The sequence below is a fragment of the Lissotriton helveticus genome, chromosome 6 (assembly GCF_964261635.1).
Source record: "Lissotriton helveticus chromosome 6, aLisHel1.1, whole genome shotgun sequence".
NCBI lineage: Eukaryota > Metazoa > Chordata > Amphibia > Caudata > Salamandridae > Lissotriton > Lissotriton helveticus.
The window spans coordinates 512,291,782-512,318,635 of NC_136067.1; the positions used below are offsets into that span (position 1 = coordinate 512,291,782).

General features: G+C 43.2%; 1 protein-coding gene across 3 annotated transcripts in view; it reads right to left on the reverse strand.

Annotated features, from left to right (window-relative positions):
• The window catches only part of HMGCLL1 (3-hydroxy-3-methylglutaryl-CoA lyase like 1), a 1,049,558-nt gene that overhangs the window by 407,181 nt on the left and 615,523 nt on the right, over positions 1–26,854 (reverse strand). The window lies entirely within an intron of this gene.

A 26,854-nucleotide genomic window follows, 5' to 3' on the forward strand; every position in this document is an offset into this window, starting at 1 on the left:
TGTTGGGAAGGCAGCAGACACATAATATAAGGGATAAAGTACCCCTGTTATTCATCATAAGGTTTTTGCAAGTCACTGAGGAGTTCCATATCCGTATAGAGGAACATGGCGGAAAGCTGAGTTCCTTTATAAGGTTATGGAACTCCAAGGTGACTTTCAATATCCTTATCATATATGCCCGGGGTACCATATCCCATATAATACTTGGTCAAACCATTACCTTTCCCACCAACCACTTAAAACGCCGGTGCATAGCTCTTTCACATGAAACAGCGAGCATGTTTGAAAACATGAAGAATAAAAATAAAACATCTAGGTCAAAATGAAATACATCAAAAACCTGTCAGATATTTCTTGCAAATAGATATTAGAAACAGTTTAATACAAATCCGTATTTTTTTAACTGCAGTAGCTCAGATTTGTAGAAAGATTTTTGCTTTACTCTATCTAAGAAGTCCAAAATATAAACATATTTTCTCTGATTGTCATTGTAAGCTATTAAAATAGAGCATAAAAACCCCCCAGCAATCTTCCATTTTTTTTCTTTAAACAGCTGCTTTAACTGTGCACTGTGACCTGACCTCCCTTTCATCTCAGGTGCTGGCTCTGGCAGCAGGCATTGTGGCATCAGAGCTTGGCTGTAATAACTTATTATAATAGTCGACTTCTGACGTCTTTTCTTCATAATCAGTGATTGGGTTACTACTCGCTGATTATAAATAAAGTAGAGGGGTTATTTATACAGGGATTACAGAATCCCATGTATCATATATTAATTATAGGCACTTGAAAAACTTCATACTGGTTTTCACACAAAATTTTGCACCTGTGTATGTGGGCATAATGCCTAAATTGAACATGAAGGACTCACAAACATTTATATATTTCATGGAGTTATTAAGTAGCATAGTTTTTTCAATGGAGAGTAAGGAACAAATGGCCTTTTTTTAACCTTCTGCATGTGTCAGTCAGACATATTGTCAACTCCTCAAGATATGGAAATAAAGTTGACTGTCCTATAGCAACCTTTAAGCAGCATATTATTCACGTGAGAAGAGAATAAGCATTCAATTATTATTCAATCATAAACAAATATCCTTCTCCAGTAGCTATCAAAATAACTCTTTCATGTGACATTATATTACCAGATAAATGATACCTAAAGGCCTCACTTGAGTAAGTCTTTATCTTGTTTATATCGTCTATCAAAAGTAATTTACGTTCCAAGTGTAACAGAGGGCATCTTAACATTAAACACTGCAATTCATTTCCTTAGAACCACAATCCCATAAAATGTTTAACTACTTGACTGCTAGGATCATTACTTTACGCCCTAACTATTCCCTCCCTCCATGTTAGGTATTGTTTGATGTTAGGGATGGTTCATGCTTAAGCATTCATAACTTTTTTTTCCAACATCCTGGTGATCCAAAAGTTACCCAGGGTATGTAGGTACTCTTGGAGGAAACTGAGAAAATAGCCTAGCTTTTGCTAAATTTTGATTTTTTAGGACAAATCTGAAATAGTGCTCCCGAAGAAAGTTTATATTTTTTTCTTCTAAAAATGGCATCAACAAATGGTATATAATGTGCTAGGAGCACCCTCTTCCCAACTTTCAGTAACAAGCAGAGTTGTACCCCAAAACCTTTTTTGCGCAGTGTTTGCATGTTTCAAAGAGGTTGTTCATTTTTCTGAATTTTTGTGGTTTTAACCTACTGGCAGTGTGAAACCCATGGTTGATCCCGGAAACCTATATATTTCTGAAAAGTAAACAACTTTCTGAATTCAGAAGGACTCACCTGGATAGATCCCTCAAGACTTTCCCTAAGAAAATATTTTTTAAACAAAGAAATAATGAAAATGAGTAGGAAAAAATAATAATTGATGACATTTTCATCTGCATTTTTTTTGTCACAATGACCAATGTATAAAAGCCATACACTTTTATGACCCATAGGCCCTTTGGCCCATGGATCACATGGATATATAGGATTAGTAGGTTCTTTAAAATTATTAGATACCCAAACCGAACAACAGAGCGGACACTTATAATAGTTTTTCATTATGTACCCACCATGCTATACTTCATATTGCAAAATATGAAGAATGAAAAATTAAGGAAACCTATGTTTTTCTGAACTTTTTCAAAACACAATGAGTTTAGAGCCACTGGTTATTTGTAAAAAATTTTATTGATTCAGAGGGCATTTTGCAATTGTCTTCTTTTTCCACACTGGCTCACATTTGAAAACGCATTTTGGGCTTCGGCTCAGCCACACTTAGGGAAATCTACCAAACCCAAACATTTCCGGAAACCAAGGGAAGTTCAGGGTGGTATGCCTTGCCTAGTTGCCAGGATGTTTTCTTATTCAGAAAGCCTTTCAAACCACAAGCTTTGCCAAAAACACACATTTTCCTCACATTTCTGTGAGAGAATACTCTGGAATCTGCAGAGATCCACAAATGTCTTACCGTGCAGCATTCCCACACTTTTGATTACAAAAACAGTACCACACTTCTGTAAACAACTTGGACAGATTGAGTTTTTCTACTCAATAACAACCCTTTTTCTGCAATGTGGGCAGCTGTGAATTTTGACTTTGGGCTGCCTTCAAGGGAAACCTACCAAAACCAGACATTTCTTGTAGCTAGACACAGAGGGGAGTCTATAATCATGTGCTTTGTGTGGATCTCATGACGTTGTTGTACACACAATGCCCTTCAAAAGTCAAGCGTTGGCAAAAACATGCATCTTCCTCACATATTTATGAGCCATAGCCCCAGAATCTGCAGCGATTCACAAGCATATCAAACCAGGGAACATTGTCATGGCCCCTGGTTTGAACTGTTCTTGTTATGTGTGTTATGTGTGATATTCCCTGCCACACAAGTAGGGTGCAGTTTAAGGTTTTTTTGGAAGAAGTATGAGAATTCTAGATGGTATGAATTTTGTGGACCACAGATTCCTGAAAGTTCCTTGACAAAGATGTGAGGAAATTACATGATTTTAGTGAAAATGTTAGGTTAGTAAGGCATTTTTATTACGAAAACCTTGTGGGAATGGATCCATAAAAGGCACACCTCTCTGGAATGGTAGTGTAGTCTAAACAATGTGTGGGTTTGTAGGTTTCCATAGGTGGCGGCTGAAAACCGACCATGGGCCCAAATATCACAGCTTCCCCATCACCATATCAGTTCAATTCTTTTGACAGGAAATATTGATAGCTCCGCATTGCATTTTGGGGCCTGTTGTGTTGTAGAAGCTAGGCCTTGCCACACAAGTTGGCAGAAGTGTGGAAAACACTGTATGGTAGGAATTTTGTGGATCCACACCGATTCTGGAACTTTCCCTCACACAAATATGAGGAAAATGCTTGATTTTAGGCAAACTTTTACATTTGGAGGGCATTGTAGGTAGGAAAAACGTCACTGGATTCATGAAAGACACACAGCCCTGGACTCCCCTTGAAGTCTAGAATTGAAAGATGTCCAGGTTTGTATCGGTGTTCGGGGGCTGATATATGCCCCGTGCACCAATGTAATTTAAAGTAAAATGTGGCAATAAGCGCATTTTATTTTTTTCTTTCAGTTTTACACTACGCTGATCGTAATTACAAAAAAAAAACTTTGGGCTACTGAGGAAGGTCTTCACGGGCAGTCCAACCTAACATAAATGAAGAAAGTAATCCCTACGATGCCAGCACCAGAGGAATTCCCTGACCTTGACTCCACGTCAAGAGCACTTAGCTTGAGGCACTGTTGACATGGAGGTGACATTAATTGCGTCCAAGTGGTTAAAACCTGTACAAAGAAGGTGAAGTTCCCATCCGTCTGGTTACCTACTATCTTCAAAGGTTATTAGATGGTCATTAAATATGAAGTTTCACGAGTTACCCTCTTGGCTGTAGGGGAGCTTTATCCAGTAGAGTTCTCCTAATAGAAAAATTGAAATGCTCATGCATTGCCAGAGTGTGGTACTCTGGCAATGTGGTACCAAGGTATGAAGTTCAAAAAAGTTAATAAATCAATGTTTTGTTCAGTAAAACAAATTTTTAATTGGAAACCCTGGTAGCACCCACATAAACTAGCATGTTTTTCCCAGAGGATTGTAAGTTAAATACTAAGTAAAAAAAGTGAACCCAATTTACAGAAAAAAATCAAAAAATATACATCATTTCCCAACAATTGACAAAATCCGACTAAGTGAGTTAGATACACATTTATAACATTTAAGCACCAATGTGAACCAATGATTGAAGGTTACTGAATACTGTGGGGCTTTTTCAGGCCCGGTTGGCTACAGTTCAGTAGTTTACCCTGGTCAACAGTTTTACCTTAAGTAGAAGGCAAGGAAATCTACACATGGCCTGATATCATCACTATGAGGCCTTGCTAAAATTACCTTTGCAGTGAACAGCTCCAAATGTGATAAATAGGAAATTGTGTCGAATGAGGTTATACTTTTCTCAGGTAGCCTTGGCACCCTGCCCCAGTCCTCTGCAGAATGTTTCTAAATCTCAACTTTGTTAGATGATGAAGTACTTACCCCGGGTCACTACCCTACCTCCTACTCTTAACGGCCAGCTCGAGGGTAGCAGGAGCAGTGGGAGGCAGGCTTATCCGATCTACAGGTGGTCTGATCACATAAAATGAGTACTGTAAGCCATAACTGAAAGAATAGTCTCTGTCACTGTTTTCATTTAAATGGTGTCTTAAAACACTCCTTAAGCTGGAGATGAGTTATGTTACCAACTTTGACAATGGTAAATCATTGTTTGTTGCTGGAACTTTAAGGAAATATACTGCTTTGTGCTAGAAATGTAGCAACATTTGATGACATCTCTACATTAAAACAGAAAACAATATACAAAACAAAATACAAAGCAAAATAACTCACTACTATAACAGGATGCTGTACAACACAATAAAACAAGACAAAAGCACAACTGCAACACAAGGCAAAACCCCACATCAACATCAAGACACAGAAAAACCACAACCTAACACGGTGCACTTTCAAAATTCTATTATTTTGTATTGATATATTGTTGTGTGTGTGTGTAAAATTGGTCTGGTGCATTGTGTGAGTGTGTTACATTTGCGTTGTATTTTTTGTGGCCACTGTTGTGTAATTTTCTTGTATTTCAGTTGTGCTTGTATGTGTTAATGTTTGTATGTGCATTAGCATAATATTGTTATTTAGTGGTGTTCTTATGTTGTGTTTTTGTGATTTTTCAGTTTTGTGGTTTGTTTTGAAATATGTACTGTGGTACTTGGGTGTGGTCTCTACTTACATATGAACACATATTCTTGCCACACCTTAGCACTTCAACAACATCAGTTTTCGTAATAGAAGGAAAACATTGCTTTTATCAAACATTGCCTTGCTTACCACCAGGGCTATATGAGATTGCCAGCTAAAACTGTGTTGTGATCTGGCGCAGGGGCAGCAATACATTTTTTTTTAAAATAGTGATTCGGTGAATGGCACAGGGGAGAGCTTTTGTACTTCCACCCACCCCCTCCTAAAAAGCTGACGCTTTGGATTGGCAAAATAAAAGTTGAATTAAAAGTTGACTTTGACAGATAGTTTATGCTTTATGATTGGATACCTCTCCTTTTCGGTGTTGGTATCAAGTCAGTGGTTCGCAACCACAATTGCAGAAGTAAACCATCGATACATTGCTCTGCCTTGGAAAGGAGGGGCGAACACCACTTCCAGGCGCTATCCTAATTCTACATCATTCAAAATTGTAGCGAGTCAAAAAGCACGCTTTGCAACTTAGAAGGGCTTTTCCGATTTGCATGCACCTTTAGTATATTGTGACTTTGTCATCTCAGGGCTTATAATTTAATGAATTGCAGCCTTTCTGGCCACACAAGCGTTTCGTCCTTTGCAGCCTACCTGAAATCTCTTACTTACTTGTATTGGAACCGGCACAGAGTATCCAAGATTACTAGCTCATGAGCAGTGGCGGCCACTCTCCCATTCTTGTCCTGTGTCAGATACGGAGGATCTCACCTGTTTAGGGAGAAATCGAGATGTCCATCTCACAAGTACTAAGGCAGTAATGCTGCGAGCTATTGCACAAGCTCTGGAGATCACAGCTGGCTACTCTATCCTCAGAAATGACAGATCAGACAAAATTGGGGGTGGTGTCGCTATCATCTTCAGGAATTCCCTTCAAATGAAAGCCTTTCCTACCATCCGTTTCCGTACATTTGAATGCCTATCCCTAGAACTGCAAATACATCATGGCTCACCCTTTAGATTCCCTGCCATCTACCACCCGCCTGGTAACTGTTCTGCCTTTGTGGAGGAACTCACTGACTTCATCAGTGACCAATTTTGTCAAAGTGACAGGCAGATCTTCCTGGGTGATCTTAATCTCCATTGGGGCTCTTTGGAAAACTCGGCTGCCAACAAGCTTGCCACCTTTCTCTCAGCTAACGATCTCTTCCAACATTGCTCGGAAACCACTCATTCCAAAGGGTCAATTTTGGATCTTGTTATATCCAAAGCAGACCTGCTGACTACTGCTCCCCCTATCCATGTAGACTGGTCTGACCACTTCCATGTTCCCTTCCGTTTTCATCTTTCGCAGGCTATAACGCTAGGTCAACCTAAAAGAGCTCCTATCTGGTTTCGCAACACTAAAAACATTGATCTTGACACTTTTTGTGACTCTGCTATGCGGTCACTTCCTAGACTCCACCCTAACGTGGATGTCAATGTTCTCACCTCTCAGTGCCTCTCAGTCCTAGCTGTCGAAATTGACAAGGTAGCTCCACTCCAAAGCAAAAGGAAAAGACCCACCCTCTCAGCACCTAGGTTCAATAAAGCTCTCTACGATGAAAGGAAAAACCTTAGAAGCCTGGAGAAACATTGGAGAACATCTCCTTCACCTCCAATCTCTCTCGGTTACGTTCAGCAAGATCCAAATACCACAACCACGTATTCCTTGAAAAAGCATCACATTTCAGATCCCTCGATGACTCAGCCAAAAACAGACCCAAAAAACGTTTTGACGTCATCAAAAACCCTAACTGTTCTCCCCTAACTACTAAGCCAGAGGACTCCACAAAGAGAGCAGCCAATTTCGCTATTTTCTTTTATGAAAAGGCAAAGCCCTTGTGAATCAGGTCGCCCACCCCACCCCCTTTAAGGAGCGGAAATCTTTAGTCACCTGGCAACATTTTGACGTCATCTCGGAAGATGGACTCCTCAAATGCGTCCTCGAAACCAAACCATTCTGCTGACCCCATCCCTAGCGACTTCGCCATCGATTTCTACACCCATACTCTCTCTTACTGGACAAGACTAGTTAATCTCTTCCTTAGTCAAGGCTCCCTCCCAGTCGTCCTTATATGAGGTCAGGTGACCCTTGTTCTAAAAAAAACCTCCGCTGATGTGAACGGCCTCAACAACTTCCGCCCTATCACCAACCTCCCTTTTCTTTCGAAAATCACCGAAAATGTGTTGCGAAACAACTTGCTCTACATATGATGGACAATAATCTCCTCGACGTTTTCCACTCTGGCTTCATCCAAAATTGCAGCACTGAAACAGCCCTGCTGCAAGTGATTGATGATGCGCTGCATATACTTGACTCTGGGGAATCGTGTCTTCTGATTCTTCTAGACCTCTCTACAGCCTTTGACACTGTTAATCATAGCACCCTCCTCAACACTCTTCAACAGAGAATGGGATTGGATGGTAAAGTGTTGAAATGGTTTGCCTCTTTCCTCTCGGACAGATCCCAAATGATTAAGATTGCGAACAGTCTTTTATCTCCATTGACTCTGGGTCAAGGTGTCCCTCAAGGTTCTATCCTGGCACCCACCTAGTTTAATCTCTACCTGGAACCATTGGGGAACCTCCTAAGCAAATCTGGGATCCATTACTATCTTTATGCGGATGACACTCAAACCTACCTCAAGGTGACTTCCGCACACGATCTCTCACTACTCAACTCTACTCTCAACTCCATTCATAACTGGTTGTTAGCTCACCAACTCATTCTAAATCCTGCCAAAACTGTATTCCTCCTCCTTTCTACCGCTCTCTCACCTCCTCCCATTCAATTGTGGATGGATCAACTGAACTTACTCAACAACAAACCCATCATTGTTGACAGCGCGAAATCCCTTGGTGTCATACTTGACAAAAGACTAAACCTAATTTCCCACATCAACTCTATTGCCAGGAATGCAAAATACCAGTTGCGCCTTCTGTGGGGGATCCACGGTTTCTCCAGGAGAAAGACTTAAAAACCTTGTTACAATCGCTGGGTCTCTCAAGACTGAATTATTGCAATTCTCTTCTGACGGGCCTACCTAAATGTCACCTCTCCCCTTTCAAATCCATCCTCCATTTAGCAGCTCGCTTCATTACAGGGTCTAAACAAAGTGACCACATCTCTCCTATCCTGTCCTCTCTTCGATGGCTTCCGATCGAGGCAGGATCTATCTACAAAACCACCTGCATCACACACAAAGCCTTACACACGTCCTCCCCTCGTTACCTGGCAAACAAACAGAAATTGTCTAGAGGCTCGCGACTGTTGGAAATGGGATCCCTGGCTGGCCAGGGCTTTCGCCAAAGTCAGTCAGCGACCACCACACCCAAGTCAGGGCAAGGGAGTTACACGCCAAGATAACCCCTACTCACCCTCTAGGTAACGTGGCGCGAGCAGCAAGGCTAAACTTGGAGGCGATGTAAGTTAAGTATTTGCGCACGCACCCCAGCAACAACAACCAAAGGCCCACCACAAAGGAAACTCCACACAAGGTTATGTAAAAATAGCCTTTGTATTATAATAAATATACATCAGATAAAACACACATCTTGTTACACTGTGCCAACAGGCACGGGCGGAATTTACAAGGGATATTGCACAGGACAGGGCCACTTGGACCACTGTCAGGGGTATCAGCACTTCTAAAAATAATACTTTCAGAAATAGCACTTTAGAACGTAAAATCAGTGTAGCACACAATATAAAAATAGAGCATACAACCAGTAATCACTGGTAACAGGACCTCACTAGCACCACCTGTACTAGGGAGAAAACAACCACCTACACTTCACAATACCTGTAGGGGTGTAAAAACAGAACACATGATGCAATGCATAACATTCATTCAGAGGTGTAAGGAGGGAAAACACATGATGCATCACAATACATTCAGAGGTGTAAAATCAATAACAATTGCGCCAAACTCATAAGTCACCACCTGTGACTGTCCCTGTGTCCCAATGTCAGGGCCTAAACGTAGCAGTTGCCCACAAAGTGCTGGGCAACTGGTGCAGGGAAAGTTTAGAACAACGTTGGAGCCTCTCAGGGCTCCTGGACAAGAAATGGGGCCCCAGAGCCTCTCAGGGCTCTCAAACAAGGGGGGCGCTCGAGCCTCTCTCAGGGCTCGCCAAGCAAAAGAGCTGGAGCCTCACTGGGCACCAGAATGAGGGAATGGCACCCTCAGAGCCTCTCTGGGCTCACAGACAACGGACTCTGCCTCACTGGGCAGGGGGGGGGGGTCCCTCATGGGGGACCCAGGCACAACTGGAGAGCCTCTCGGGGCTCAAAGAACAAAATGGCCCCCAGGAGCCTCTCGGGGCTCCTCAACAAATAGCGCCTGGAGGCTCGTGGCGCCAACAAACAAATGCCACCTTGGAACCCTCTCTGGGCTCCAACAACACAGGTGCAGCCTCGCTGGGCTGTGGGGGCCCCTCCCGGGGGACCCTCTAACATGTGGGGGTGCTTCTGTGGTGAGTCCCCCCCTCTGGGGGACTCGTGACGCAAGGTACGCCCTGGGGGAGCGGCCCGCTGTCAAGTGGGGCCGCTCGAGTAGAGGCAGGGGGGGGGAGAAGGTGCGCGACCTCGCACCTCTCTCCTAGCCGGCTTTCACTCACTGGCTGCTGGGCGTCTCACTCCCGGGCGGCGGCTCCTGCACGAGAGCTCCCGCTCGTCGGGGGCTCTCTCCACTCGTCCCGGGGCTCTCCTCTCCACTCGGGGAGCCTCGGGGACCCGACCGGCAGCTTCTCTCTTCCCGGCTCGGCTGAGGAGGCGGGACTTCCGGTCGGCCTTTCCTGGGCCGCGCTGTGATTGGCCGGCCTCCTCACCACTTCCGGGTCGCCGCGGGCAGCGCGGCGGCTCGCTTCTTAGGCAGGCAGGCGGGCTCCCATGTGATCCGAGGAGTGGGCTCCCTCGTGGATCAACAAAAACGGGCAACACAAAGCGGCAATGAGCGGGGTGGCACCCGCGCCGCCAAATCGCCACGCGGGGCAATTAGATGCCGGGTGGGCACCGGCTGTGCACACCCAGCGCTAGCAGCGCTAGACACGAAGGGTAGGCACTCCCAAGCGCCTCCAGGGCCAAAATCAAGCGCTTTCAAGCGCTAGGCAGGCAATTTCAGCGCTCCCCAGCGCTGAAGGGCAGAGAGCAGCGCTCTCAGTGCTGCAGGCACAGCACAAGCTCCAGCAGGAGGCAGGCAGGGGGGCAAGGCTGGCAGAGCCAGCACACTGGGTCTCCAGGCAGGGAGACACCCCAAGTGGCGGTCCTCCTGGCCCCAGCAGCAGCAGCAGCCCCCTCTGGCAGGATCCAAAAGCAGAACATTTTCTAAGGGGACACAGCCCCTTCTTATAGTAACAAATCCTTTGTTTCAAGGTGCAGGGTGGGGGGAAAACCAGTTTCAGCTGGCTCTGGAGCACTCTTGATGGGCCAACCACCCATTTATTACACTGGGGAGGCTAGGGTCGTTAGACACACCACAGGGGGGCGGAGCCAGCATTGTGTGGGGAAAACCCAGCCCATCCAGGACACAGGTACACTCCTCCCACACATCACTCATGGTAATCTCCCACTCACCACCGGGCAGATCCATCCAGACTTCCTGGAGCCTGGCATGCCAGCTAGCTCCAGCCAATCACTCTCCAGCACCCTCACCGCACACGCACATCAATGTCCAGAAGTAGCACTTCCCTTCTAGACACATACATGCCGCAGACACCATCTCGCAGCATTCACTCTCACGAGTTTACACATACTAAACTCGAGCCTGCACTCCCCACGCATCAGGAACTACCAGGGACACACACATTCCCCATGCATTCCTATGGGAGGGCAGGCCAGCCACGCTACACGCACGCACTTTCACTCTGGGACCCAGGGAAAAGTGCGCAGAGACCCAAAAATCACTGACACAGGGTCACACATAAGGCAAAAAGTTCAGGGGTGAACCAGCCCTGCGGGCCAAGTCCAACAGCGACCCTCACGCAATGCGGAAAAGTTTCTGCTTGAGCCCCCATCTTCAAAAGGGAAAGATCGATGGCACAATCCTTCTCAGGCAATGCAGTGAGAATCTGGAACTCACTCCCCCCATTGCTCCGTGCCACCTCCTCTACCCGAATCTTCAAAGCTGATCACAAATCGTTCCTCTTTCAAAGACACCTTTAGAACTAATACTTTGATGCTCAGGCTCCACTTGGAAGTTCACTCCTCATTGTAAATTTTTTATTTTTTTCCTGTACATTCCGAACTCCTGCGTGCTTTGTTGGATTTTGTGTCTATGTAACCTTCATTTTTAGTCTCCTGTTTTTCTTTGTAATGTTTTATTGTGTTTCCACTTTTCTCTTGTAACGCAACTGGTTCTATTGTACAGCGCTCTGACACCTTCGGGTAATGTCCATGCTTTATAAAAATGCACAAAATAAAAAAAACATGGGACGGCAACAACCAGCACTCTTTGTTTATGGGGTGGGCTGCCTCAAGCCAGGTGCACAACACCCATTGGGCTCAAAGGACTTCGGTGCCCCCCCCTTCCCACACATCGCCTCGTCGTGTATCTCAGTCCTGCTGAAACAGCTTCCGGGGCACACACACACAGCCGCACCCGAGTACTTCACAGGTCTTTAAAAGACCATTTACTTCCTAACGATGCTTTGTTGTGTTTTCACCCCTTTTTAGAGCCCCTGCATCTCCACTCTGCATATTGCTGTAAGACTCAGCCCCCCCCTGACATTGTTAGTAGCCTCCCCCCCCGAAATGTGGCTCTAGTTACGCCTCTGCCTCAAGCACACTCTTCAGGTCATGGCGCTACCTTTGAGAAGCTTGTGGTGTACCATTTATTTAAAAACAGTGCACGGCTCACTTTTTTGTGCCTGTGCGCATGTGCAGTGCTCAATATTGATCTAGCCCATGGATGTGATTGCGAATGTAGTGGTATGCACTGTAAGTTCTCATTAATTATTACAATTTGAGCACTGGGCCTGGATTATTAAAGAGGTGCATGCCATCTGTTTGTGCATGATCACTACAGAGTACACATGCAGACTGAGTGTACACCTGAATGGTACTTCAACTTTACGGGGCTTCTTTACAAGCCCCTTGCGCCGCAAGTGAGTCACTTTTTCCCATGTTCAAAGTGACGCACCGGCGGCGCAAAGGGCTTGTAAATAAAAATCCTACATATTGAGGGCTTTATGGCCTCCCTAAAGGCCACCCGAAGGTTGACCGTGTACACACCATGAAGGTGCACCCACTCAGGCATCCCTTGCCCATTGCCAAAGGCCACCTTGAGGATTCCTTGTAAACACTCCAGAATTTCACTCGGTGGACTCTACTGTAGTTTGGAAAAGTAGTAAAATGGAACATGTGACCAGGAAAAGGGAATTCCTCCCTTGCAATGCGACGCACCCCCATTTAACTATACACATTTCACGACTGTTCAATGTCAGAGTAGACACATATTCTGTGTTACAAAAGGGGAACTATGCCACTGATGGACAATCTGTTGCATGTGCCGTTTGCACGAGGGCTACTTTTCCCGTAATGCAACCCTCCTCCCTTCCCCCTCGCATTCGGCATGCTTTGATATAAGCAAGAGCCTTCAGATGAATTACACAGTAAAAACACACCCGTAATTGCAGCGTGTCTTGTCACATAAGAGCTGTGTGTGGTATTCATTATCCGGACAATGATTTGGCACTTGGTGCATAAGAATGGCCACCAGATGTTCTTTTATGCCGCTTATCTGAGCAAACAAAAGCGCCAGGATGCTTCAGTGACACAAATGAACAAGCAATATTTAGTCCATATGAGATAATTATCATTTTAGTAAACAATTAGACAATGTGTACAATGTAAGAAACTTTAAAGCTGACAGCTGACAACATCAATTTTCTGGTTAGCGATAATGTAAATGTTGGTACAGCTGTAGCAACAGTACGGACAGTGAAAGCTCAAGTTTTTGTTTTAGCTGCTGGAGTGCATTTTTCAATCCATTGAGGAACTGCAGAGATTTACACTCGGTATATAAATTATAAAATGCTAAAGAAAATAAAAAACAAAATCTGATCCCTGTGAAATTATTTTTGGAAATGGTCTGATTCCACGTGTAAGTAACTAAGTAAAGGTTTTAGATTATTAATTTCCTATGAATAAGAAACCCTCAAGCTGCAACAGAATGGGCACACATCTGAAAAACACACTGTGATCATAAAGCATTTGAGATTTATGTTCTCAATGTTTCTAAAGAAACGATTTGCGCCCAGACTTTCACAAACGTGTTGCAATGCACAATGCATCTACAATGCAGAAACACTTGTGTGTCTATTATAATACCAATGGTGAATTGGTTTCAATCATTCTGCCTGTGAAGACTTGTGATGTCACTACTTGTGTGTTTATATTTTTAAGTTTATATTGAAAACAAGCATTTGCAATGCAATAGGTCTTGTATTTACGAGAGTTTTTGCTATTGGCCCTGAAAATGACAATGGAAAATAGCTTAAACTCGAGACATATTGCATTGCAAATGCAATTTTTGTAAAAGCGCCCCATGCCGCGCTTTCACATTAATGTCGGCCACAACCCCTTCCTTTAGATGAGCTGTGTCTAAATAAAGGGGGGTGGGAGGGGCACAGCCGCCATTAAAGTGAAAGCGCTGTATGGGTCACTTTTACAAAATAAGCACCTGTTTGTCAAGTTGACAAACAAATCTTTTTGTAGAAGTCCCCCATGCTGCAGTTTCACTTTAATAGCGGTCCGCACCTTTCTTTAGACATGGCTTGTCTAAAGAGTGAGGCGTGGCAGACATCAAAGTGAAAGTGGCATAGCATATGGGGCGCTTTTAGAAAAAATATTTGCACTGCAATAGGTCTCGCATTTGCGAGAGTTTAAGCTATTGTCATTTATAATGACAATAGATCAAATTCTCATAAATGTGGGACCTATTTCATTGCAAAGAAGCGGCCATGATTGTCCTGGGTTGCTTTGAAAGTGAAAGCATGCAAGACGCTCTGAATGTTGCAGGAAAGTACATTGTGCCTGCAGTACCAGAAATTCATGAAAAGAAATAGTGGTTACAGACTAAATAAATATACAGTGTAACAAAAGAAGTAAAAGGGCCAGTCCTCACGGGAGGTTACAAATGAAGACAAGGTGGTACTAAGGAGGAACTAACAAGTCCATTATAGAATCAGAAGCCAGCATTTATGAAGGACAATGACACAGGCCAATGAAAAATATGGGCGGGGCTTCAAGTCCATACTCGAATACAGCATGCCTCGCAGAGCAGCGCATGAGCTGCCCAGGCTCAACCTAAAAACTGAGGGGCATATTACCAAGCAATAGCGATAATTATCGCTATTGCTTGGTTAGAGACAAAATGTTACCGCTGAGCTGCAGCGATTTTTATCGCAGATAAAAAACGGCCGCAATGCATGAATATCGCTGAAAAGTCAGCGATATTCATGCATTACCGAGCTAATGCTCTTAGCCATGTTATCCACCTCCCATTGGATAACATGGCTAAGAACTGCTCAGGCAGGTGTTAGCTTTTGGAGATATTCGCGCTTAGCGCAAATATCTCCAAAAGTTCGTAATAGGAGATAGCGATGTTAGCGACTGTTTCCAGTCGCTAACATCTTGGCACGCCCACTTTGCATGTCATTAGTGATAAATATCACTGACATGCAAAGTGGGGCCCAAGATGGTCGCTATCTCCTACTAGCTGTCGCTAACTGGTGTTAGCGACAGCTAGGTAATAGGGAGATAATTTTATCTCCGCTTTCTTGGCTTTTAAAGCCAAAAAAGCGGAGATAAACCCCCTTGATAATATGCCCCTGAATATGGTATCCTGGAAGCTAATTTGCTAGCTGAAATTGTTCTCTATTAACGCAATTACAATTACAAAAATAAAATAGGTGCTTTCTCATGTGATGGCCGCAACACTATGTAGTTACGATGACAGCGTAAGCTTCGACTTATACCTCCGAATTGCACAAGAGGCAGAAAGAAAACCCCAAACACCAGATTAGCCCCTTCACTCAGATCATCTCATGCACAAAGCTTTTTTTCCAGTAATTGCATGCACCTTACTGCTGGAAAATCAGTCGCAAGTCGCAAATAAACAGGAAGAGTAAGACAGGAGTTAAGACTTGCTCTTCAGGTTTGCTAACCATTTAGCTATTCTCATTTATCTGAAACACATACTCCATTATTATTTAATACATTTAGCTCAAGCTACTTAACATTACAGACCAGGTAAATAGCAGAATGTATTTATAAAATGTCTATTTGTTTGGATTTTTTCTCTCAACCTGGAATCTATGATATACTTTCTCAAAGCAGTTGTTTACTCTCTGTGTTGCACATTGTGTTTCCATATGATGTGATGCTCCTTGAATGGAGAGGTCCTTCACCCATTTGCACACTCCCCTAATGATGTTAGAAAGGCTTTCTACTTCACCCATTCCTCCTCTTATATTCCCTGTCATGCAAATCCACTTTTGAAAGAAGCATGGCTGTGTAGTAATTCATCATAGACACTTCTTTAATGAGCTTGGGTTGCTTTTTATATTTCTTGGCATTTGTTTAAGGCCATTTTTAGGAATTGTAGACATGTTTGTTGAAAGTTAAGTTCACTGGTGAACTTGACTAGATTGTAGTTCTCTGTGGAACACAAACTCAGTAACTAGAAAAGTTACATGCTGCTAGACAAATGTGAACTAGAAATATATAATTACCATCTGTCTCTTTCTACCAGTATGCGCAAATACATCATTTAATAATTTTTACTGTACCGTCCGGGTACATCTGTTCTCAGAAAATACTGGTGAAATAAGAAAAAACATTATTAACATTTAGCTTTCAGGCGATTATGCTAGTGCCTTCAAAATGCTCATTAACTCGTATGGGAATAACTGAAAATCTGCCGCAGTCTTTATCAGTGTTTTAAATGGAAAAAATAAGTGCAAGTACTCACCAAATTGAGATGTGGACTAGGGGGCGGGGCTTGGGGTGAAGCTATGGGCAGCACAAAGGGATCCGGCCAGGGGCACCCATTTAAGCATTCATGCAGGCAGACAGGGCATTCAGTACATGTATTTTAGAAACGCTTACATTCGTTGTTGCCCTCATTACTAAACCTTGATCCCACGTGCTGTGCTACAGCATCACTATCGCCATGGTCCTCCCATTCTGGTTGCAAACAAGTGCTGCTGTACTCCGTTATACCAGCAGGAAGCCAGCTCGGAATGAATGCCTTCTGAAGGCCTCTCAATTAGTACATTGTAAGGGGAGATTAGCACTCGATCAGAGTGTTTGACGAAAACAGATCCACCGTTTTCAGCTATGTTGCGCTGTTTTGTAAATGCTAATTTCACTGAGCTTGGCTTACATCTGCATGAGTACCGGTATTCTATTTGGACAAAGACAAGTTCTGGTACTCAAGCGCTGAAAAATGAAAAGTGACAGTACTCAGTACCGGTGAGTACCGGCCCATTTAAAGCACTGTTCTTTATGAAAGTAAGTGAGTGACCAGAGAGCCTTCTCACTACGTCAAGCCAGAACTGCAGTTGCTGATACATCCCTTATAAGTGCAAAACGTTTGTTTAAAATAAAAAAGATGCAGTTTGCCCCAAATTTTTGATTCAGAGTTGTAAGGAAATGTCGCACTCCAGAGATTTTCCCCTCAAAAATTGATCCAGGTGCAACCTGGGGTAATTTGTACAGGGAAAACAAGTCAGTAGAGGTAAAATGTGCAGGTTTTTGAGCAGCTAAAATCACATCTGCATGTCATTCCCCATTCGGATATTTGATGGTGAAGTCAGTTCAGGACAAACTCACAAGATGTACAAGTTTTTACTGGGTAAAATGTACTTCTGACATCCCTTCCCAACGTGGAGAAGGGAAAAAGATAAAAGGAATTTTTATGGCAAGTGATCCTGAAATGGATCCCCGGTTTCTAGCTATTTTTAGCGAGGTATGGTATATAAAATGAGAGGCACGAGTCAGGTCGCTTTCATCATTTACTGTACCAGAGTCAGTGCGTAGATTGTGGAGAGATCTGGTTTGTTATGAACTTTACTGAATGTCTGTTCCATAACCATGATTGGTTTCTGTGGGATGTCAGAGTGAGAGTATGTATGTTCTCAGTGGGGCAATTAATTGATTCAACTTTAATCTGAATACATTTCACAACTACATTATTGTTTTTGTAGTCACTTTATCCCTAGGTCATGAATTGAGGCTGAGCATGTTTTTAAGGTATATCAGCTTTTCATTAAGTTACTGTGATTGCCATTGCACCAAAACAGAAAGGTTGTGCAGCTTAGTTTATCACACTAACATGTAAGAATAAGTTTCATTGGGTTTGAATAATGTTGCAATTGGGTTCTGTTCATTGAGTACGCCAGGATTTTAAAACGTTTTAGGATCACATGGTTTTTTACTTTTTACGGTGGATGAGTCTCATTACATGTGTCTCACCCACGGTAATCACAAGGTAAATGGACTGTGCATGTTTAACCCCAGTGTCTGCCTTTTAAGATAAGACTGGTGTGACGCAGCAAGGGTAAGGGACCTTGGCTGGTTACACAGCAACATGTGCACACACGTGTGTTGGCTGTGTGTGGGAGACTACTGCAGTGTGCAAACAAAGTAACTGCGCACAGGCACTCTAGCGCAGTGGGGACTCTGTAGGATTAGATATTTACTTGGGGTAGGCCTTATAATGTTAGTTTACACCAATAGGGAAAGTCAGTGTAATATACTGTTTTGTCTATAGGGACACTTTATTATAAAGATAGGGAAAAAAACTGCTTTAGAGTGCAGTTTCACCTCCCTTTGGCCTACAGAGACCAGTGACATATCAAATTGGGGTGTAACCTGTGTGGAAAAAGAATTCTGCAAGTTCCACGGAGATATATGTACAATTTATGGGTCAGCCAGAATTGTCATATTTCTCAGTGTTCAGTTCAGGATCAGAGCCCAGGCCTTTTATCACCCTGCTTTGTTAGGGAAATTACATTTCTCTCCAATAGCAGAAACAAAGGCCTTTCCACACAAAAGTGGCAATTACCAGAGCTTCATTCAGCCACTGAGGAGCAAAGACTTAAGGTAGAATGATCCACATCAATCAATCAGCTGTTACACTTGGCAGGGAGGGGCCTGACCAAACCCACTGAACAAAGTAGGGAGCCCAGACTTCTGGAGCCAACACAGGAGGGGGCTCCTATTTGAAAATTTGGTGAGAAAGGCCCTGGCCGTGACACCAGCGAAGGACAGAGCTGAAGCCCCTAGAGGTGATGTGACTAGTGACTCTAGATGAAACCATTTTGAACTGTCCCAACGTGCTCTACTAGAGGGTTGGGAAAGTGGTGGAGAGGTGACGTGGCACCCTAGGATTGGCTCAGTGTGCCTGGCTTCTGGAACTGTTCTCTACCCTTTAAAAGCTCTTGCACAGGTGAGAGACCCTCTCTTGCCTGGTGATATCTCTGTGCTTCGTTGCTGGATACTTGGGCCAAAATGGAGAACTGGAAGGAGGAACTCCCTGATGCCCAGAAAGGACTAAGGACTCTGCTGATTTGACCCCAGGTTCAGTGGGTCTCCCCAAGGGCCATCGAGGCTGTTCCCCTTACATCTCCTGAGGACCAGTTGGGGGAAAATCCTAAACTCTTCACCCAGAGACTGAGACCAGGAGAAAGGATGGTGCAGGGAGCAGGGAGAACCTGCTCTTTGAGGATTACACGGCTTTGGAGGTGAGGAGGGCAGCTGCAACTGCCCATGGTGGCTGGAGCTTGCCACTCAGAGTAAAATGAGCCCAAGATCATCATAAACTGGTTGCGAGTTATGGTATTTTGAAGTTTGGCGATCTTTGACCTTTTTCTGATGAAGAATGTGGGGCTCCAATGCTCTATTTTAAAGATACCCCCAGTGTGGGCCAGGGCCTGGGTATCAACGCAGTACTGATTGTATATTTTGTTTTCCCAGGAAAGGGGTGTCTGTGGGCCTCACACCGAGATTTGACTTCCTGAGCCATATTGATAATGGAAGGGGCTGAACCCCGTCTCAAGCACCAAAAAGACAGGGGGAGAACCGTAGTATCCCCCCAGTGGTGGTGGGCCTATCTTTGCTCCACTTGTCCGTGTCTGGGGGAATTGGAGGCTACCACACGAAGGAGCATCTGCTCGCAGGAGCAGACAGAGACAGTGAACTGCTGGCTCCTGAGGCAGCCCAAAGGAGTGCTGCTCACGTGTGAAACTGCCTCAGTAAAAGTAGGCATGTAGGGGTGCTCAGGTGGGATGCAGTGGTGTTCAAGTGGGACCAAACACCCACCCAAAACATAAAAATATATGATAAAAAACAAGATTCAAGGCTCTCCCAGCACAGCGGGAGAGCCACTGTTCAAATATTCACTGCTCCCGGAGGAGCTCCCCAAAATGCCCCGCAGGGTCTTTTCATTTGCCTACTTTTCTGTTATGTAATGGTGGCACCAATGCTTGCAATTATTGTGGCCTGAAGGTGTACAAAGGAGAGGCATGTACTGAAATGCCCTCTAGTGGTAAGTCTATGTTTGCTTATGATGTTGTCATAATGTGATGCCCTCTAGGGACTGGTTTTATGATTGCATTTTTATCGTTGGAAAGATTATAGAAAAATACACAGACACATGTTGTGCTCACTTTAAATGTTTTTTGAGATAATAATATTGACAATGATTGTTGATCTCAGTGTATATGCTTTATTAACAGTGATAAGTGAATTTGCCCATGATTATTAATATTAAGATTGCATTTTCACACAAAATGATGTAACATATAGTCTGCTACTCTTGAAATTTTGACCAATACAATAAACTTACTTGATGTGTTTGTATGACCTCTTTAGGGAGTCAAAGGTGATTATGCAATGTCACCTATGGTATAGTCCATCTGCCAATGTACATATTTGAAAATTACTACGTAGTACTTAGTAGAGTGTGTGTGAGTGTAATAAATGTACTTTTTTTCTAAAGAGAAAGTACTGACTGGACAATAATCTATTGGGTTTTAATAGTGCATGCCATGATTGGTGATCACTAACCCACACCACCTAGCATGAGTGGGCCTTGGATTGCTCTGCCTCGCTACCCTAAGAGAATAAAGAACTACAATGGGATGGTTGGTTCCGAGTAAGGAGAACTGTGGGCCTCTTACTTGTGCAGGACACACAACCAATAGCCCCAATTTCCTTCAAATACATTTCATGTGTTCAAAAAAGGAAAATCTGTTTTGTTGAGTGTAATTGGATTGAAAGAAAAGTATTAAACATAGCCTGGCTTTCAAACTAAGTTATTTATGCAAAGCAATAGGTCATTTTTCCTGGCTAATTAGTTAAATAGACCTGGCTGTATTTTTATCAGGATTCACATTAGTAACACCCACAGATTTCACTTGATTTGATTTGGATTATTATTTATAGAGGCAATGTTCACCTAAGGGTATCTTGGCACTAGGATTCATAGAAGGAAGTGACTAAAAGTTAAATAAAGTAAAATGCATACCCAGAATTACTATCCAGAAGGACAGAGCCTTTAAATAAATATTCAGATTTGTAGAGAGTAGCTTATCACCTGAGAGGGAATCTAGGCACTGTCCATAGGCACTGGGAGATAAAGTGATTTTCCCAGAATCATAGGATGTTGAGCGGATGCTGTGACTCGAACCTGGAGTACCAGATCCAAGGTCAGTATCTCTGACCATTATGCCACATCATCTCCCTTCGAAATGAAAAATAGTAGTGTTTCCAAGGCTTACCTAATGCAATATGGGAGGTTGTTCCACATCTGGGGGCCCAAAGAGCTAAGACAATGCTACCAGGCCTTTCTTCCCTAACTCTTCATGTTGTTAAGAGATACTTGGAATAAGAGCATGGAACTGTCCTGATGAGTAATTGCTCACACATTGCATAGGTATGATTTCTTCTCTCTATGCTATAATATACCATGTTCATAAGGCAAAGTACCTTAACATCCACTCTTTGCTTAGCTAGAAAACTATGGAGATTAATTCTGGCTTGGGAAACACAATCAAGCCTTTTATGTTGGGCCCTTTTCAGACTGTATTGTTATGAATCTTCTGCTGTGTTAGCTTCTGCCAAGGTAATGCAGCTTACATTAGTTAAATCTAGATATAATACAGGATACTTCAGAGAAAGAAATGGAGGAATATTTCTTAGGCATTTGAGCTTAAAGAAGTAAGATGAGAAGACCATGTTAACCTGCAAATTGAGGGAAAGCTGATGGCCTGGAATTATCCAAAGAGAATTAACTGTTTTGGTTGGAGTGGATGGATTACCTAAGCGCAATAGTCAGATGATATTTTGTAAATTTTCAGGATTTTTATCAGACCACTAGCAGCTCTATTTATTAGCATGTAATTACAAGAAGTTCACTGGCATCCAACCTTGCACTCCTTTTTTTCTACTCCACCAAGTTTACAGTAGAGCTAGCAGCTGATTTATGAATTCATATAATTAGCTGAGGGTCATCAGCATAAGACCATACAAGACAGCCATGAGAGATGATTAGATGGTTAAGTGGTCAAATGTAGGCATTAAACAGCAATGGAGTCAATGGGGAGCCATGAGGAAGTTTCATATTTTTAAAGTATGGCTCATGACTTGAATGACAGCAAGGCAACAATTTGAGTTTGGTTTTCCATAAAGGAAGCAAAGGAGGCAATGGCCTTTCAAGATATTCTCACATTGACTAATAATGTCATATGAATTGAGTGATCCGCTGTATCAAACACTGAAGAGATCGAGGAAGATTATAGGTAACTGTTACATCATTAGTCTCAGTTCATCAAGAAAAAGAGGAGTGCAGTCTTAGTCCCTCTGCCAGGCATGAAGCCTAATTGCCAAGAGTGAAGGCTATCCACGTTCATTAGTGAGTTGATTAGCTACAATCCATTTGTTAATCTTGCTAAAGGCTGGTAGTGGGTCAATAAGCTGATAATTCTTCAATTAAAGACCAGTCTCATTTTCTGTATTTCTTCATTGAGGTAATGATTCCAGCCATCCTGTTGGTGGGGACATACCTGCTTAAAAGGACAGATTTATGATTTTGATCACAGTAGATGTATTACTATCCACACCATCATGGAGAAAAGTGATTGGACAGATGCCCTCCTGGGCCTGATTTTACTAGGGGCGAGACTGCAGAGACTTCCTCTAGAGTAATATTGCAAATATTCTTCCTCTAATTGGTAGGGGGCTGGGAGAGATAGAAGCGAGGATGTTGGACAGTGCTAAGTGTGTAAACTGTGTATTTTGAAAAGCTTTATACATTTCCTTAATGTTACTGGAGATGAAGGGGGTTAGGTCATCACAGAATGGCTGTGAATTATATGTGGAAGAGAGAGATTAAAGGAAGGTTAACCAGTGACGTCTTTGAATGTAAGTCACAAGAATGTTTGGTTTTTTGGTGAATGGAGTTTCACAGGAAGTCAGATTTTGCTTTAAGAAGGTCTGTTATATAAACTTTCACTTGTATTTTAAAGATTTTGTCATGCTCTATTGTGAAATCTTTGTGCAACTCCTCTCCAATTGACAAAAGATCTGCACCCTGATTACAGAATGCATGCACTGTTAGAGTCTGTTCCAGGTGCACCTTTCAAAAGGTGCACGTAGCGCAGACTGGGACAGTGCACCCTTGTTGGAAATGGAGTTTCTGGTTGGCAGAGATATGCACCATATACAAGCAGGAACACAATCCTAGTCATCAGGGTATGTCTGTTACACACTAAAAGATAACCTGTGCTCATTATCTGGCAAGTCGGCAAAGAGCAGTCAGGCTTATCTAAAGAGGCAATGTGTAAAGCATTTGTGCTGCACAACACACAGTAACACAATGAAAACACTAGGCCTGGGAGGAGTTTGCTGTGCTCAATGGAGTTTCACCAAAGGGCAGAGTCTTTTAAGTCACGCTGCTTGCACTGATTTTTAGGGGTGTCAGTTTATCCAGCACTGTAAAATTAACGCAAACAGCACTACGCATCACGCAAGAGGGTGAAGCTGCTATCTGCAGCATGAGTAGACATTCAATTTGACTGGCAGATTCCTCAATGCGAGTCGCAGATTTCTCAATGTGAGCAGTGACGACCTACCGCAACCGCACACATTGAGAAATCTCACCAGGAGGAGGTTTAGAGCTTGATTATTTTCTTGCGCGCCCTCATCAACTTAATGTTGGCAACCTGCTAAAGAGAAAAAACTCCACTCCATTTCACTTTGCTGAGTTGTTTGGAATTCCGTGCTCCACACGGAGTGGATAAAACTCTCCACCCCTAGAAAAAAGACTTCATGCTGGGTTATCAAAATAGACAATAATTCTATAAACAAATCAAGACCAAAACAACAAAAAGCCAATAAGTAGAAGTCTAGAAGAATGAAAGAGTTCTAGCTCATAGAGGCAATGAGCAAAGAGCAAAGTCAACAGTTCAGGCTGGCTAAAATGGAGTGCAGTCCAGGGACAGTAGCAACGCAGACTCAGTAAACAGAGTATCTTGATCCTGGCCGCAACAGTGAGATGCGGTGTGCAAACGAGCCATGTGTTGAAGTTGTAATGTTTCATGTCATAATCGCATAGGTATGACCAAATAGAAAGGTTACATTTATTGATGCTTGAAAATAATTGTCTAGGACCACTTGTTTCCTGTACCATGTGTTGAAGGTGAGCCCGCCGTCGAGGTGATGTGTCGATTTTCTCCAGGCAGTGATGGCAATGAGTTGGTTCCAAAGACAAAGCATGAGGTGATATGTGCTGGTTCCAAAGTGTGATTCGATGGTTATCGCCACACAGCCGAAGCAATGCTTCAATCTCTCCACACTGTTGTGGCTGTGATGTGTGATTCCAATGCATCAGGCTCTTAAGACAATGTGTTGTTTCCAAGAGCGATGCACTGATTTTACCCACGCAAGAGGGTCGATGCTCTGGTTCTGCTACACGCAGACTGGACATGTGTTCATTTCTCCCGATGCAAGTATCTGGGTTCACTTCCAGTGAACCAGTTTCAGGAGCAGGTGTAGAGACTTTGTCTTAAACAATAGGAGGCAAGCCCCAAAAAAACCCTTGGAGATCACTTCAGTTGCAAGGCAGAGTCCAGTACTCCCTCAGCAAGGTCAGAGAGCAGCTTGCAACAGGGCAGCACAGCAGAAAAGTAGGTCTTCCAGATAAGCAGTCCAGCAGAGTGTCAGTCTTTGATTTAGCACACCAGTTCTTCTGGCAAAGTTCAGTTACAGGTCAAGAAGCATCTGATTTGTGGGGTCAGAGCAACAGTACTAATACCCAGTTGTGCTTTTGAAATGGAGACAACTTCAAAGAAGGGTCTTTGAAGTGCACAGAAGCCTTTTTTCCCAGCCATGAGGGCAGGCTAGCTGTTGGGTGTAGCCAGTCCTTTGTGTGGGGTCAGGCCACTACCTATTCAAGTATAAGTGTCAGCTCTTCCCTCCCTTCCTGCCCAGGAAGAGCCACCACAATGCAGATGAGTACTCAGACACACCTATAGTTCTTGTGTTTGTGGCTGTCTAGAGTAAATGCACAAAATGTAGGTGTCACCCACCCCAGATGCGTAATGGAGACAGGCTGCAGTTACAGAAAGCTATAAGAGCAGAGAAATGTCCACTTTCTAAAAGTGGCATTTCTAAAATAGTAATGATAAATCCAACTTTACCAGTAATGATGATTTGTCATTACCATTCCAAAGATGTAAAACATGATACAACCTCTCCTTTCTAATCAGGAATTACAGCTTAAAAGCATATTAAGGAATTCTCAATGTTAAACTATATGGAGTAATCCTCACAGTAGTGAAAAATAGATTTAGGTATCTTTCACTGCCAGGACGTGCAAAATATATGAATACATGTCCTACCTTTTACTTACACACCACCCTGCTTGATGGGCTACCTAGGGTCAACCTTAGGGGTGCCGTGTAATAAAAGGGGAGTTTTAGGCTTGACAAAGAGTTTTAAATGCCAAGTCAAAGTGTAAATAAAGCAACACATAAATGCTTCATAGTGGCAGGCCTGAGACATGTTCAAAGGGCAACTTGTGTGGGTGGCACAATCAGTGCTGCAGGCCCACTATTAGCTTTTAATTTACAGACCATGTATATGTGGTATACCACTTTACAAGAGACATATAATTCAATTAAATATGCCAATTGCGTATGCACCAATATTTCCATGTTTAAGAGAGAAGCTAGTGGTTTGGTATGCAGCTGAAAATGGGGGTAGCATTTATTTGCACTAGCCACTGTCCTCTGATGTGGTAAACTGCAATGCTGCATATCTTTAGTCTTTGAAAGTTAAGCTTGTTCATTCATTGAAACATTTCAGTGTGGCTTCAATGATGTAGACTCCAGGAAGGAAAACTCTCCTTTAAAGATGCTCAATTATTCCGTTATGTACAAACGTGGATTAATTGCTGTGAAAGCCTCCCTACACCAGGTACTACCATGTTTTTATCTCTTCCATGCTGATCTTTATGCTAGGTCCTCGATTGAGGATAGTGAAAGTCTGTTTCCTCCAATGGGATCCATTCAAGCTAAATCTACAACCCAGCAGTAGTTTGTGTAAAGGCTGTGACAGAGATGAACTTGCACAAACTTTGTTAGGGGCTGCATCCCAAAGCTGTATTGTCTTTGACCACAAACCAACTAATCCACTCACCATTAATGCCCATCATCCATCTGTCCGTCCATCCATCTGTCTGTTTGCCCGTCCATATGTCTGTCTGTCCATCCATCCATCCATCCATCCATCCATCCATCCATCCATCCATCCATTCATCTATTCATCTTCCCATTCATCCATCCTCTTATGTCCACTACTCATATTAATTCCCATTAACCCTTACTGAATCAGGTTGTGAGCCAATGATTTGCCATTTAAATAAGCTTTGATGTTCAAGGTTAGCACCACATTTCTCACTATATGTTTTTTTTTTAGAAATTAAGGGGTAGGTTTACAAACATTTTCCGAACCAGCACAAAATAATTTTTTTTTTTACTTTCCAGTGCAACAACCTTGCATTGTCCCTTCAGCCAACTTGGAGCAAGGACAGGGAGGGAGGGAATTGCTTGCACTTTAAAGCACTGCCTATAAGCTTTTCCCACCTTCCAGAATCGGGACACCAGGATATAAAAGTAGGACCTCAGATACCAACTCTTCTGTACACTTTTGGACCTGTGGATACTCTACCAGGAAGAAGGACTGATGTGCTTCTACAAGGACTGCTGTTCTAAAGGAACTGCTGGACTGCTGTGCTGACTTGCTGCCTGCTGCCTTCTTGCATGGAGAAGAATAACTCGATCTGTAACTTCCTATTTGACCCATGACCCCAGAGTTACTCCAAGGTCTAGTCTGCTGGTCTGCTGCTTTGAGCCTCAAGGACATAAAATACTTATGACCCCCCAAGTGGTGCCTCTCAGGTCCTGGACGGTTGATGTGGTACACATGCTCTTTAAATCAAGAGTGTTGGCTCTCCATGACCACAAGCGGGCCCGTTCGCACCAGTTCCCGCTGTT